This window comes from Rhinolophus sinicus, chromosome 3, assembly GCF_057876585.1.
Source record: "Rhinolophus sinicus isolate RSI-liver-muscle chromosome 3, RSI-T2T, whole genome shotgun sequence".
Taxonomy (NCBI): domain Eukaryota; kingdom Metazoa; phylum Chordata; class Mammalia; order Chiroptera; family Rhinolophidae; genus Rhinolophus; species Rhinolophus sinicus.
In genome coordinates, this window is record NC_142503.1 from 81,159,169 (window position 1) to 81,174,109 (window position 14,941).

Here is a 14,941-nt window from a genome sequence, read left to right on the forward strand (position 1 = left end):
AACGTACGGGGGCGGGTCTCCAAAGTTTATGCTGGAGATCCCGCCCTGCAGGAGAAGAAAGGAGCCCATTGGTCGGTGGCCAGTGGGACTTTTCACCTAGATCCTGATGGGGAAGTGTGGCTTCTTTTGGTGGGGAGCAAGTGAGGTTAGATTAGGGTCCCTGAGACAGGTAAAGGAATCAGTCACCTCTGTGAACACCTCAGGTAGCAAATCTGAATGAACCTTCCTTAATTTCACTTCTTTAAAAGGTGAAAATAAGATGGAATTCTGCATCCTCCGCCTTAGCATGACACTTTAACAATTAGCTGGGTGAGTGCACACAGCATTGCAGCAGCTGTTGTACTTCATAGCTAAAGACCAATGCAGGAGAGGTTGTACTGACTGAAAATTGGATTCACTCTTGTCTGTTTCATGCAAATTTATTGCTGTAGAAGGGCAGGGACCTGTGTTCCGTATCTTGTACTTCTTGGTATTTTTCCTGTTTTACATACAGTAGACACCAGTTATTTGTTAAATGAGATTTTTAAATTGTCTGAGGCCCCTAAGATCAGGAGGCAATAGAAGGGCTGAGATATTATGGATGAGAAAACAAAGCTCTAGAAAGAGAACTACCTTGCCCAAGTTTTTACAGCTCGGGCATAACAGCCGTATAACCTGCAGTTTTTTAAAAGCCAAAATGAAGTCCACCTAGAATGAAAGCCAAAAGATTACATGCCCAAATGGGTGCTGCAGGGAAGATGTTGAGGAAAATTTGCCTTCATTGGCTGATATGAGATTTTGTCGATTAGTTTTTGTTCCTTTGTTTCCCCACATGATAGACTGCATGTGGGGTTCCCTCACATGAGAGACCACATGTGAGGTATTGGTTAGCTTTTAGTTAGCTTTTTGTTCCCCCACATCAGAGACTGCACAAGTGGTATTGGTTAGCTTATGGTTAAAATTTCTCCCTCGTCTCGTTCCCAGCAGGAGAGATATAGGAAGTTGTTGCTTTCTGTTTTGCCCACATCAACAGATGAGGGGGAGAAGAAACCAAGTTATATCACAATGACATGACAGGCATGTTGCCAGGCTTTGGAAGGCCTTGAGCTGATGGTACCAGGCGAGAACAGCAGGTGTTGTTTGTCCGAATGAACAGGCCCTTCAGCTGGTTAAGCAATATTCTTATCATAGTAACTGCCAGACCCTTCTGGTACTGGCCATTCCCAGAGTGGGAGGCAGGAACAAGCTCTAAGGTACATCTGAGAAAATATATAAGACAGACCTCAGTTGGCAGTGTAATTTTCGTAATTTTGTCATTTGTCATTGGTGATTCTTCATCTTTCTAACATTTTGAAGACTCATATACAACATACAGCTTATAATACCTGGAGACGCCCTGACGTCCAGCGACGGACGTGGTGAGGTCTGGCTGGTTCCCAACCTCTCCAGTGTTATTCCCCTTCTTAAGAACTTGTTAGCATTTTGGAAACTTGTATGTAGCTTGCAGCTTGTAGCATCAAGAGACACCCTAACTTCCAGCAACAACAACAACAACAGCAACGACGACAACAGCAGCATTCTGGGGAACTAGCAAGCAGCAGTGGGAGATGCTTGAGCTTCCGTCAGCTGCAGACCTGGCAAGGTTTTGATTCCTGATCTTTCCACTGTTGTTTTTCCTAAGGTTTAGTGAGCTTTTGGCATCTACTGTAATAGGTGCTATCCTATAGAGTTTATCACTGCTTTTGGATTCTCCTTATTGATGTTATTTGTGTATTTAGCCAAGTGATTTGTGATCAAAAGTAAACATGTGTTGAGATCTCTTAAACTTATATGTATGTGTACTCCTTTGACATGACATTCTTATCAATATACTTACTCTTTTTTACTTTGTCATTAGCACATTCTTTTAAGTGCTTTTGTCTTTTGCCATTACATACTGCTAAATAAATTGATTAGATATTGCTAAATAAATTAGCACCTCTAGCGTGTTCCTCCCCTTCTCCCCCTTTTCCCCCTCCCCCATCGTCATTACAGGTGCTGATTCTTTTCATTTATTAATACTTTATTCTACTTAATAAAATACATTTATCACTAACAGTAATAGAGGAATATTATATTTCTTAAAGTGTTTGTTTCGCTATTAGGTTTTTGGTTATCTTAAAATCAAGCTTGTGAATAGAATACAGAGCTATTATTTTTAAATATCTTGCATTCTATCCCTCTGCGAACAGCACCCATCATTTCTTTTGGAGTACTCTGAGGGAGAAAGAGGAAAAGGCTTACACACTCACCTGGTAATGGATGTAGGATTTGGGAGATAATCAAAACACAGAGACTGTAAGAAGGAAAGACAATCAGAAAATAAATATTGACTGCAGGTTTAGGTTGGAGAATCAACTCTTTAACTACCAAAATTAAATTCTCCTGTGACTCTTCTCTAGTTTTAATATGTGAAATGTTCTCTTAAGTCACTTAAGATCCCTCTGGACTCTCAATTATGAGGTATGTGAAGGCAGATGAGTCCTGACAAGGCTTATATTTGACGTTAACACCCCATGTCCTTCAAAGTATTCGAAATCCAGCCATTTATCTTTCCTACTACTTCTGCCTTGGTTCAAGCCCCTATCATCTCTTGCCTAGGATTTTTGCCCTAGGCACAAAAGGGATCACTTGCCCCATCCTTGCTTCTCTATAACCCATTCTCCCAGTGGTTGACCAGAATAAAAAAAAAATCCCCATGCAGGAGGGATACAGCCAGAGTCGGGAGAAAAAAAGTTTCCCCCTCCGGAAAACAAGAAATTCACCCAATATCTAGGTTTATGAACCCTGACCTTGAAAGCCTGAGGAAATGTATCCCCCACACAGCCAGCTGCTACTTTATGTGCGACTACCAGCCTGAGACAGACCCTGGTAGCAGAGCAAAGACCATCAGTGACCCAACCTCTGGGAAACACCAAGACACCAAGAAGGGGCGTAAAAGTTTCTTTAAGGAATACAACCAATTTAACAGTGAAGGAATGTTACAAGACAATCTATTGAAATGTTAATTTATGCTTTGTTTATCTCCCAACTCCTAGTAGCTAACCAGGCCTTTATGATTCTTTCCCTCAGGGGAGTTTGAGTGGTAAAAACTGGTTAGAGTATCAAGCCTGGTTTGTTTTTGTATGTTTGTTTGTTTGTTTTGTGTGTGTTTGTGTGTGTGTGTGTAGGGATGGAGATGGATAAATGCCGTTGGAGTAACTGCAAAAACTGTTACACAGAAGATTTCTTCTAACTCAGAAAAGGACAAAGGACAACAAAAACCCCACCCCCATGTCCTAGACCCCAGGTTTCCCAGCCTTGTGAAGATCCTGAGGCTACCAACAGAATATGTGGGATCAGGATGGCAGGGCAATGGCATCTCATTGGTAGCAAATGATGACAAAAGGTCCAAGAGGCCTCCCTGATGTTTTTGCTGTGAAAAATAATACAAATGGAGCCATTTTAAAATGGAGTTGGAGGTGCCGTCCCAGAGGAACTGCCCTCTATGCCTTACTCCTCAGAGCTGTATGTTAAAACCGGGCAAAATAACCCTTGGACTGAGCCTAAAGGCACATTGTACCCCACAACAACTGTGTGCAAAGATAACAAGAAAGAAGATATTACGACTGCTGGACTGAAAATTAAAAGCCTTCTTTAGAATTAGTATTACTGTGTTAGTTTACCTGTGCCTATAGAAATTCCTTCTATTCACATAATTGTTCCCCTTCCCTTTCTCATAAATGCCCTCCTAATTGGTATACTGAGTTTCTCCCTAAAACAGTGCTTCCCAAATACCTATTGTTTTGGATCTCAAACACTTATTGCTTCTCACTCTGGCCTTTTATTTTTAGGTTAATCTGGCACATGGTAAGATCCTTGGGCACTTGTCTGTCCCTGGTAGAGTCTGGGATTAATAGGGTCTGGGATTGAATACTCTGCCAGCCCAACAGAATGAGGATTCAGCATTGGACAAACTTTTATTTAAATAAAATAAAGATAAAACATTTCTTTATATAACATTAGTTATATAACAAAAGGAATAACGGTTTTCTATTGCTCCTCTAATGAACTACCACAAATTTAGTGGCTTTAAACCAACACACATGTATTATCTTAACAGTTCCATAAATCAGGAATCTGACATATATACTGTAGGGCGAAAATCTAGGTGGTAGCAGGCTGCATTCCTTTGGCGGCTCGAAGGAAGAATTCATTTCCTCGCTCATCATTCAGTTGACTGGCAGAATTCAATTTCCTTGTGGTTGTCATTTTCTTACTGGCTATCAGCAGAGGGCAGTTCCCAGTTCCTAGAGGACACCCATGTTCCTTGACTCGTAGGGAAGACACACCATTGCCTTTACTAAACCTCTTAGGGTCCTTTTTGTCTGAGCCTCAGAATTAAACTGACATAAGACAAACCAACAGAAGAAAAACATACAAATTTATTTAACACAAGTTTTTTTGTGACATGGGAGTCTTCATAAGGCATGAAGACCCAAAGAAATTATGAAACTAATTTGCTTTTATATTAGGTAGAACAAAGAGAGGCAATTGCAGAAAAGTGACTCAATATGTGGGCAGGCTAAAGGAAGATAGGACTTATTTTAACAAGGTCTGTTTGAACAGAATTCTCTTGATCTCAACTTCCTGTCCTTGATAATTAGAATGTACTTTCCTTATGGTATAGGAAGGACATCTTCTATATAGGAATTTCATCTCCTGCTTTTAAGAAAAATAAGGAAGGTCAGAGTGTTTTTCTAATATTTGCTGTTTTTCAAGTGCCTGTAACACAAAATAGTCAATATGCCAGAACAGATATATTTGGGGTGGCATGTTCTGGACTCCGTCTAGCTCATAGCTCCCTTCTGGCATCTGCTAAGGCAGTAATGACAGGTTGAGTCCTTCTCATGATTCAAATCTCTCCTGCCTCTTCCCCACAGACACATCTCTCTGACTTCCTTTTCACCTCCATTTCCATCAAGATAATCCATGAAAATCCCTGTTTTAAAGTTATCTGATTAGCCACCTAATTCCATCTGCAACCTTAATTCCTCTTTGCTGTGTTAAGTATCAACAATCAAAGGCAAACCACCAGGGCATGCAGATCTCGAGGGCCAAAATCTTGCCTTCCACATTTGTACATCTAAACGTAAGGTTGCAAATTCATACAAACTTCAGAAGGAAAACAATGGAAATATATATGCCAAAAATATTAGTGATATTTATATCAAGGTGCTGGGATTAGAGGTTTCTGTGTGTGTTTTTCTTGTACCTTACAAATGTTTAGCACAATGGCCATGTAAACCACATTTTTTTAGATAGAAAAATGTGGAACATTTACAGCTAGACATTGAAATCTAAAATGGTCTGAAGGATATCAAATAATGTAAGGGGAATATGGTTTCTATTATATTAATTCCATTTCTTGATTTCCTTGGACAACCTTTCCTTAAGAATGTATTTCTGATCTTTCATATGTGAATTAGTGGTAAGTTCAGTGATCCTTATATTTATCGCATGTTCCCTCAGTACATCTGTAATGATTATTGTGACATAAATTGTTCTTAAACGACCTAGTCATTGATAAAGAGGTGATTGCCTCTCCCTCAAACCCTAAGTCCCTGGACCCTTTGCTGCTTCCTCTAACTCCAGTGAAAGGGGTGAGATTTTTTTCCTCAGGGCAGGGGCTTTCTTCACAGCTTCATGCCTTTCACCCAGCTTGTCTCCCAGGTTACCTGCATCATTTCTTCATTAGTTATTGTTATTAGTTATTAGCATTGGTATATGCTTGCTTTTCTTTCTTTCTTTAACTTTCCTGACACCAATTTTATATAACAATGTCCTTATTTTTTTTCTGCCTGCGTTTCCTCAGGGATCTACTCTAACTTTTGTATTTCCTGGCTATGCAATTTTGGTTTCATAATTTTAAAATTCTAGTTTTAACTAACTTGGAAATCTATTATCCTCTATCTACACATATAATTTTGATCCTCTTCTCACAAGATTATTTTTAAAGCATCTTGTTTGCTTAGATTTGTTTGTTTTACTAATCAGCGTTATAACAGTAGACACTGCGTTTTTACATTTTGAATTAAATATCCCTATTGAGAATTAAATAATTAAAATTTTAAAGTCCAATTCAGATGACTGGCAAGTTTTTTTAATTTAACTATCTGAATGAAACAAAATTAATTCTATTATTAGAAACAACTGATTTTAGGATGGGAAGGGAACTTACAGATCACCAGACGCAGTACTTCTCCAGCTTGGTTTACACTGGTATTATTTGAGGAGCCCCACAGTAAGCCAGTTACATCAGAATCTGGACAGAGGGAAGGGCCTACAGGCATCATTATTTGTTAAACATCATTGTAATTCTATTTTGCAGCTTGAGTTGAAAACCACTGATCTGTTCTAAGGTCCTGCTTTTTAGAGATGAGGAAGCTAAGGCCCAAAGAGAGAAAAATGGCCAGGTAGAAAATTCAAGCCTCCTGACTTTAAACCTAGTGAGTTTTCCATACCTGCGCTGTTCTCAATCATTGGGGTGATTAGAATCCTCGCTGGAGCATTCATTATGATTTGATGAAGCCCTAGATGCTACTTAAAACTTAATGAAGCAGAATCCAGATGAGCACCAAAGTTGAGAACCATGGCAATTTACCTCGAGTAATGATTTTTATCATAAGAAAAGAATATAATCAATATTTCTCTCCTCCATCTTTTTAATTTGATTATTCTGTTTTTGTTAGCATAATGGGTAGAGATTATTATTTTTTTAATGTATTGCAATCCTATTTTGGGGGACATTTTCACCACAGCAATAATTCATTACTACCATGAGTCTCCTTTCCTTTGTTTTTATTCTTTTTTTAACCTTATATTCTACAAGCTATTGCAATGAGGCAATGAGTAAATATTAAAATTGAATAGGAAAAATGTGATGCAGAATGATTAAAACTAGAATGTCTAGATACCTACCAAGAATTTGGCAGACATAACAGTTAGTCTAGAAAAATATAACTTAATAGTTTAATTAGTTTTAGGAAAAAGGACACTTATGACAAACTTAAATTTATCAGGCACTATACTAATAAGCAACTTACATGCACTATCTTATATAACCTTAGCAATAACCCTATGAGGTAATCATTATGATTATCTCCACTTTACACAAAAAACTGAGGCATAGAGAGATTAAGTAAGTCAGTCAAGGTCACATAGTAATTATTTGAGCATTTATAAATTGGAATGATTAACAAAGATGTTTGTCTGTCTCATTATACAAAGCACTAAATATACATAACTAATTCTAGAAGTCAATGATATTAGGTACAAAGAAGACCAACTGAGAAGGTACTGGGCTACTTTGAAATCCTATATTTTATATTAATTCAATTTATCAACATTGCTGGCTATCATGGTGATTTTTCTGGATGTTTTAATTTCAAATTTTGATATAAGAGAAAAATGACCTGAATAGACCAATATCATGAAAAAGTTATCAAGAAATTACCTCTAGTATATTCTAGGCTCCAGTGAGTCTACTTACATAACTTCAAACCTCGAAGAATGGATTATTTCTGATTAAAACTTAGAAAAACATGGAAAGCTATTCAATTTATTTTATGAAGCTAGCAAAATCCCAATACCCAAGCTTGACAAAAAGAGTACACAAAAGAAAAGACCATTAACATTTATAAATATAACAAAAATTTCAGTAAAATATTAGTAAACCATCTTAGTAGTGATTAATTGAATCGTGAACTATGAGCTGAGTGTATCAGGGAAATAGGAGATTATTTCATAGTAGGAAGTCTATAAATAAAACTCATTGTATGGTAGGCCCAATTAGAAAATTCCTATGATAAAGAATCTTAAATAGACAGCCATTATTGTTTTATTTTTTTTATTTTTTATTTTTTTAGCCATTATTGTTTTAAATGGAACAGTTCTCTTTAAAAAAAAACGTAGAGAACTAGAGATAGAAGGATACAACTAGTATCTACCTATCTTTAAGTTAAATGATGATGGAGGAAGATTACCAACAGATAATGTCAAACTTAAAAGTATAACATACTCCATTTACATAAAACTAAAGCCAGATTACTGTCACCATAATGTAACACTATTCCCTCATTTTTCTAACAAATGCAATTAAGTGTCAAAGAAACCAAGCCTAGCATTTCTACACTTTGTATTAGATTGTGGAATAATTTACAGGTGACTGGTCAACTGACAGTTTGGGTGAGCATACTCAATTTCTATTAACAAACATTTACAACAAGTGAAAAAAAGACAATTTTCTTTAAAATCATCCAAGCTTCCCAACTAAATATTACATTCCTGGGAGATTAATTTAAAGATTTTGTAGTTGAACTATTGATTATCACTGAGATCCTCTTTCTCAATTTAAGTAAACATCAGAGACAAAATAATTATGATAAAAAGTAAAAGAACATATATGTAAATGTAAATAAGAGAAAATCTCCCAGATAGTCTTGTGAAAAAAAAATAAATAAAATAATAATAATAGATGGAGTCACCTTAAAATGGAGCTGCAGCTGCCATCCCAAAGGAACTGCCCTGCACGTTTTATGCCTCAACACTTGGGAATGTTAAAACAGGACGAAACGACGTTTGAGCTGTGCCTAAAACAATATTGTGTCCCAAAGAACTGTTTGCAAAGATAACAAGACAGCAGACATTATGGCTACCAGACAGATGACTACCAGAAAGAATATTTAAAACACTGTTTAGAATTAGCATCACTGTGTTAAGCTTTTCTGCACCAATAGAAATGCCTTCCTCTAGCCATGTAATTGTCCCCCTTCCCTTTCTCATAAATACGTATTTCCTTTGTCTCCTAATCAGAACATTATCTGGGCTTCTGCCCGAATCAGTGCTTCCCACATAGCTATGCTTTTTCATCTCAAGTAAATGCTTATTGCCTCTTACTTTCAAAAAGGCCTTTTACTTTTAGGTTAACAGTCTCCAACAAAACAATTTCTTTGTACCTCCATGGTAAGTAGAAAGTAAATATTCTCCCTTCTTTACTTTATATTAAGACAATTTAAGAATGTTTACAGTCTCTAATTATTTACTGGCCACAAATACAACTGTAATTGTTGCATTTCTATAACGTGGGTCAGTAACAGACGTTACCTTCCTGATTCCTAAAGGCACACACTACAATAAGAGATTGCACTACTGAGAAGGAGAGGAGAAAACTTTATTTCCTCAAATAATATACAAATTTATGTTTTGTTTTGTTTGGGGCATCAAAATGATGCTCAGAAACTGATTTTGGCTTTGCCAGCAAATTTATTTAACAAAGACTCACTCCAGCAGGAGTTTCACAAGTCAATAGCATACAGGATAATCTCTCTTAATAAGCCAAATAAAAAAATAACATACTCCGAACAAATAACAGATAAATCACACTGTTGTGCCAGGCTAGGGAAGATGAAAGAAATAAAGTCCAAATTCGGTTTAAGGTACCTTTTATATGAGCTTGGTTTCTTGGGAGAGTCAGCTTAACTGACCAGGAGCTGACTTTCAGATGCCATTGCAAAAACTCTAGTCCTGCGTCGCTAGAGCACGTTTCTAAGGGACAAAGGTGCTGGTGTGGGTGGTTATGCCAGGATGCTCTGAGGGTTTTCACTCCAGAAACCATTGCTCAGCTTGCACCACTGACTCACCAAGGCAGGAATAGATATCCCTTCTCTTCCTGAGACTGTTGCATGGTTCAATACCACTGCTGACCAAAGAGTCGCTTTGGCCACAGCAGGAACAAGTGTCTCAAGATCTTTAGAGAGCTGCCTGAGTCAGCAAAGTGTGCCTTACCCAGACTGAAACTGTCAAATAGTCCTCATAAACTTGCAGTATTTACAGTCTAAATGTTCCCTTGCCAGAATTGCTTCTCCATATGTTTATGGCTAAGCCCCCAGCGGAGCCCCTCAGCAGCTGAGGTGCTGAGTGCTCATCAACAACAGCATTATCTGACACACCTTACTTCATTTTTATATCAAAACAACTTTACTTCTAAAACAACTTTTTTGTCTTTGTCATAAATAAGTGGATTAAAATAACTTCACAAGTGATAAATAAGTGGATTTAAAATCATATTAAACTAATATACAACAAATATATATATTTGTTAATGTAAATATATATATGTTAATGTAAATATATATATATATATATATATATATATATATATATATATATATATATCCCAAGACAATCAACAGGAAAACTCCAAGGATCGATAGCAATAAATACTATGAAGTTTCAGTAAAGTGACCAGAAATAAGATAGATAAGCAAAAATCAAGATTCCCTAATGTCAAAAGACAATTGTAGGATACGAGTACAGTCTGTGACATTAAAGGCAACATAAACCGTATATAAGCACTGATAAAGTTGTTTCCTATGAGAGTACAGGTTAACAATTTTTTTCGGGGGGTGGTTCAAATAGAACATTTTATTAACATGGCAGTTGTATTTGTTATAATTCTTGTACTCCCATGCATGTATACTGAAATTGGACAGTTAAGTACATGAATAACAGATGGTGGGAGCAGGAGTTTCTCACTGTTGAGGTGTTAGTTTACAGATAAGCAAGGGGTGGAGGTTTGAATGGTACATGTGGTAATGGATCAGAACTGAAGACATGAACATAAATTTATGTTTAGCTTAATATGGATATAGATGTATATATATATGTGTGTGTGTGTGTGTGTGTGTGTGTATTAGTATAACACGTATTCCTTGTTTTGTCAGCTAGTATTAATAGTATGCACGCTTGAGATGATCTCATCAAAATGGCAATTGATCTCTGTACTCTTCCTTCCAAAAACCCATAATTCCAGTCTAATCGCAAGGAAAATATCAAATCAATTCCAGTTGAGGGACATTCTACAAAATACTTGACCAGTATTTCTTAAAACATTCAAGGTCATAAAAAAAAACAAATAAAAAGTCTGAGAAACTCTCACAGCCAAGAGAAGCCAAAGGACAGATGATTACAAAACGTAATGTGATGTCCTCTGCATGGAATCCTGAAACAGAAAAAGGACATTAGGTAAAAATAAGGGGAATATGAATAAAATATGTACCCTAGTTAACAATAATGTATTAATACTGGCTTCTTAATCGTAACAAACACATCATAATAATGTAAGATGTTAGTAACAAGGGAAACGAGTGCTACGCCAGTTTCTAATAAAAGAAACTTTCTCTACTATCTTCACAATTTTTCTATACATCAAAAACCATTTGAAATATAAAGTTTATTGTTTTAAAAGAGACAATTGCAGTCAGTGAAAATATAAAACTAAAAAAAGTTCCATTTCATAATAGAAACATAAAATACCTAGGATTAACCCTAATCAGAAGTGAGCAATCCTATTTGAAGAAAAGAAATAAAACTTCACTGGGTGATATGAAAGATTTTGATAACTGCATAGCATTTGTATTTGTAGAAAAACTGAGAATGGTAAACATGTTGTTTCCTTCCAAACTTCAGTAGACCTCCTTATCTGTTTCCAAGATCCTCAGTGGATGGTTGAAACCGTGGCTAGTACCAAACCCTATATATACTATGTTTCTGCCTATACATACATACCTGTGATAAAGTTTAATTTATAAATTAGGCACAGTAAGAGACTAATAACAATAACTAATAATAAAATAGAACAATTATAACAATATACTGCAATAAATCTCTCTCTCTCTCTCTCTCTCTCTCTCTCTCTCTCTCTCTTTCTCTCTCATAGTCAATGTGATAACAGAGATGGCTACTAAGTGACTAAGGGACAGGTAGCATATACAGTGTGGCTATGCTGGACACAGGGACATCCCAGGTGGGTTGGAGCAGGACAGCATGAGATTTCATCACACTACTCAGAACAGAGCACAATTTAAAACTTATAAAATGTTTATTTCTGGAATTTTCTATTTAATGTTTTCAAACAGTTGACCCCAGGTAACTAAAGCTGTAGAAAGCGAAACCACGGATAAGGGTGAGACTACTACAGTATATAATGTTAGTGCAAACCTAAATGGAACTTATTCACTGCTTATAAAAATGTAAAATGGTAGAATTACTATGGCAGTTTCTTAAAAGTTAAATATATATCTACCTTTGGACCTAGCCCTTTTTCTCCTCCCCAAAAGAAATGAAAACATATGTTCACACAAATATTTGTATTTGAATGTTCCTAGAAGCTTTCTGTGTAATAACCAAAACCTGAGGGAAAAAAATATGAATGTTCATCAATAAACCAGTGGATAAACAAAACGCGGCATATGTCCATACAAATGGAATAATACAAAACAACAACAGAAAAAGAGTAATGAACTACTAATACATGTGACAAGGTGGTTGAATCCAAAAGTCATTATGCTGAGTGAAAGAAGTTTAATTTATAAATTAGGCACAGTAAGAGACTAATAACAATAACTAATAATAAAATAGAACAATTGTAACAATACACTGCAATAAAACTCTCTCTCTCTCTCTCTTTCTCTCTCATACTCAATGTGATACAGTGTATGATTCCACTTGAATAAAATTACAGTGTATGATTACAGTGCCAGATACAGTGTATGATTCCACATGAATAAAATTCTAGAAAATGCAAATCAATCTATAGTGACAGAAAACTGATCAGTGTTTGCATGGGACCAAGGGCAGAAAAAGGGTTGTATGCAAATTGGCTCGAGGAAACTTTAGGGGCAATAGAAATGTTCCATATATTGATTGTAGTGGAAGTTTCATAGGGTTATACAAATGCCAAGTCTCATCAAACTGTATCCTTTAAATAAATGGATGCAGTAATTGTATATAAACTATGCCTTAATGAAGTTTTTTAAAAATTTAAATCAAGCATGGGCCAGATTTAGCAAAATAATTTTTCTTATGAATATATGTGTATGAGAATAGGAAAGAAGAAATTGGTAATACAAGGCAATGAATGGGTCCTTTCAAAAAAAAACAAATCCAGATTTAGTAAGGAGATATTTTATTGAAAGGGTTATAGCAAGGAGGGAAAAGGTTTACTGAAATAGCAGAACTCCTACCATACGATCTACAAGCTTCTCCTTTATAGAACGAATGAACAGTCTAGTAAGAGCCCAGTGTGGAGTAGTGGAGAAAGAGAGTGGGATTAGAGCATTTTTTTTGTACCCTGAGGCCGGCCTGTTCTCTGGAGGGGCTGTTAAGAAGGGGTTGTATGCTGGCTCCAGCTGAGGATGGGTCAAGGTTCAGGGGCCTGGAGAAAGGAAAGCATCTTAACCAAACGTTGATTAACAAGCATTTGTTCCCCTTGATTAGTAGGACAAAATTGTTCAGTTAAGCATTTAATGAATGGGTATTTGGGGATCTGCCTGTGGCCTTGTTATAGGTAAGTAAGAGAGTCTTATATGATGACTCGTATGGGGAAAAGTGCTTCTTTGCTGCACGCCATTTCTGAAACACAAAGGGCAGACAATTTATTAACCTTTGCTCTTTTCCAGGACCACAGACTCAGGTAAATTCAACACTGTCAATCTTTTCTAGACAAGGCAGCCATATTGTACAATTCCAGGGGTGCATTTTATTCTGCTCCTAAATAGGAATGCATATGAATCAACAGTAATTAAGTGAAATTAATGGAACAAAATAGGTAACTCTTGAACTCTTATAACTCTTACAGCACATAAAAAACCTAAAACATGAAAAATAATATAATATCAATCCATGGGAAAATCACACATTTTTCAAAGTGTGGTGTTAAGACTGAACCTTGGGATAAAAAGCAGATTAGAGCTGCATATGATATAAAAAACTAAAACAGTTGGCAAATAAAGAGTTGAATTTAGAAATGATATCATTTTTAATAAACTCAGAGAAAATACAGTTTAATGTTTAGCTGATATCTGTATGAGGAATGTCTTTACAGCATAAGGACAAGGCAACAAAAGCATAAATGAAAACTGTTTATATGGTTACATATGAGTAACACTATAAAACATTTGCATGTCAAAAGCAACATACTGAAATATTAAAACACCTAATAAAATCCACCACTCCCCTCTCACCCATAAGGACATGTCATTGGCCTTGACTTGTAAGTGATTATTGATATGGGGGAAGGAAAGATCTGGACAGATTATATCCTGGAACCATTGAGTGCAGACCTAATAATCAGCTAATGTGCATCGATACAGCCAAATCCATTATTAAAATGCTGGTTTATAATATCTGCTTCCTGGAGCTGCATCTTTCCTAGTCTTGATCCAGCAAACAAAGAGGTACACTTGGCACAGCAGGAGGCCTCCAGGACCCTGATCCAGCCCTGTTATTTGCATCCATTCTGATCAGACAATTGGGCCCTATGTGGTACTCATTATTAAATACTTTTGAGTATCATCCTTGGTTGTATAGATATCATCCCAGAGCATTTTTAGTATCAGTAAGAAGAACCATCTCATCCTTCCTTCCCTTCCTTCCCTTCTTTCCTCCTTCCTCTGCTGCTGTAGAGCTAGTATGTTACATAAGTTTATTTCTACAATTGCCTGGAAGAATGACAGAGAAAATTATTAACTGAAATTTTCAACATAAGGAGATCGAGGTGGTACCGAAGCAAATTATTATCTGTAATGCTAAATAAAACACCTATAAATGGGGGTGAGAGATAAGGAGAAAGAGTGGGAGAAAAGCAAAGTTCAAAAAAGATCGATGGGGAGACCCTACTAAGAGATGATAGACTCCCATCTTTCTGTGGGAACCCCAATACCCCATTCACGGATTCCAAAGCTGATACGTATGGTCTAGGCTTATGGATTCCATTCCATACATTAAACTGTCTATCTAAGGAGATAAAAATCTCAACCTTGAAATTTTTTGAGGAACAAACACCTCCCTCCTGACAGCTTTGAGCCCCAGAGAACATCTTGGT

The 14,941-nt window shown here is 36.5% G+C and overlaps 1 long non-coding RNA gene across 1 annotated transcript in view; it reads right to left on the reverse strand.

Annotated features, from left to right (window-relative positions):
- Positions 1-10,256: 10,256 nt before the first annotated feature.
- LOC141570669 (uncharacterized) overlaps positions 10,257-14,941 on the reverse strand; it is a 49,865-nt gene continuing 45,180 nt past the window's right edge. Inside the window, exon 3 of the long non-coding RNA XR_012494964.2 lies at positions 10,257-11,059. This is a non-coding gene — a long non-coding RNA (uncharacterized LOC141570669). The remainder of the gene's footprint in view (positions 11,060-14,941) is intronic.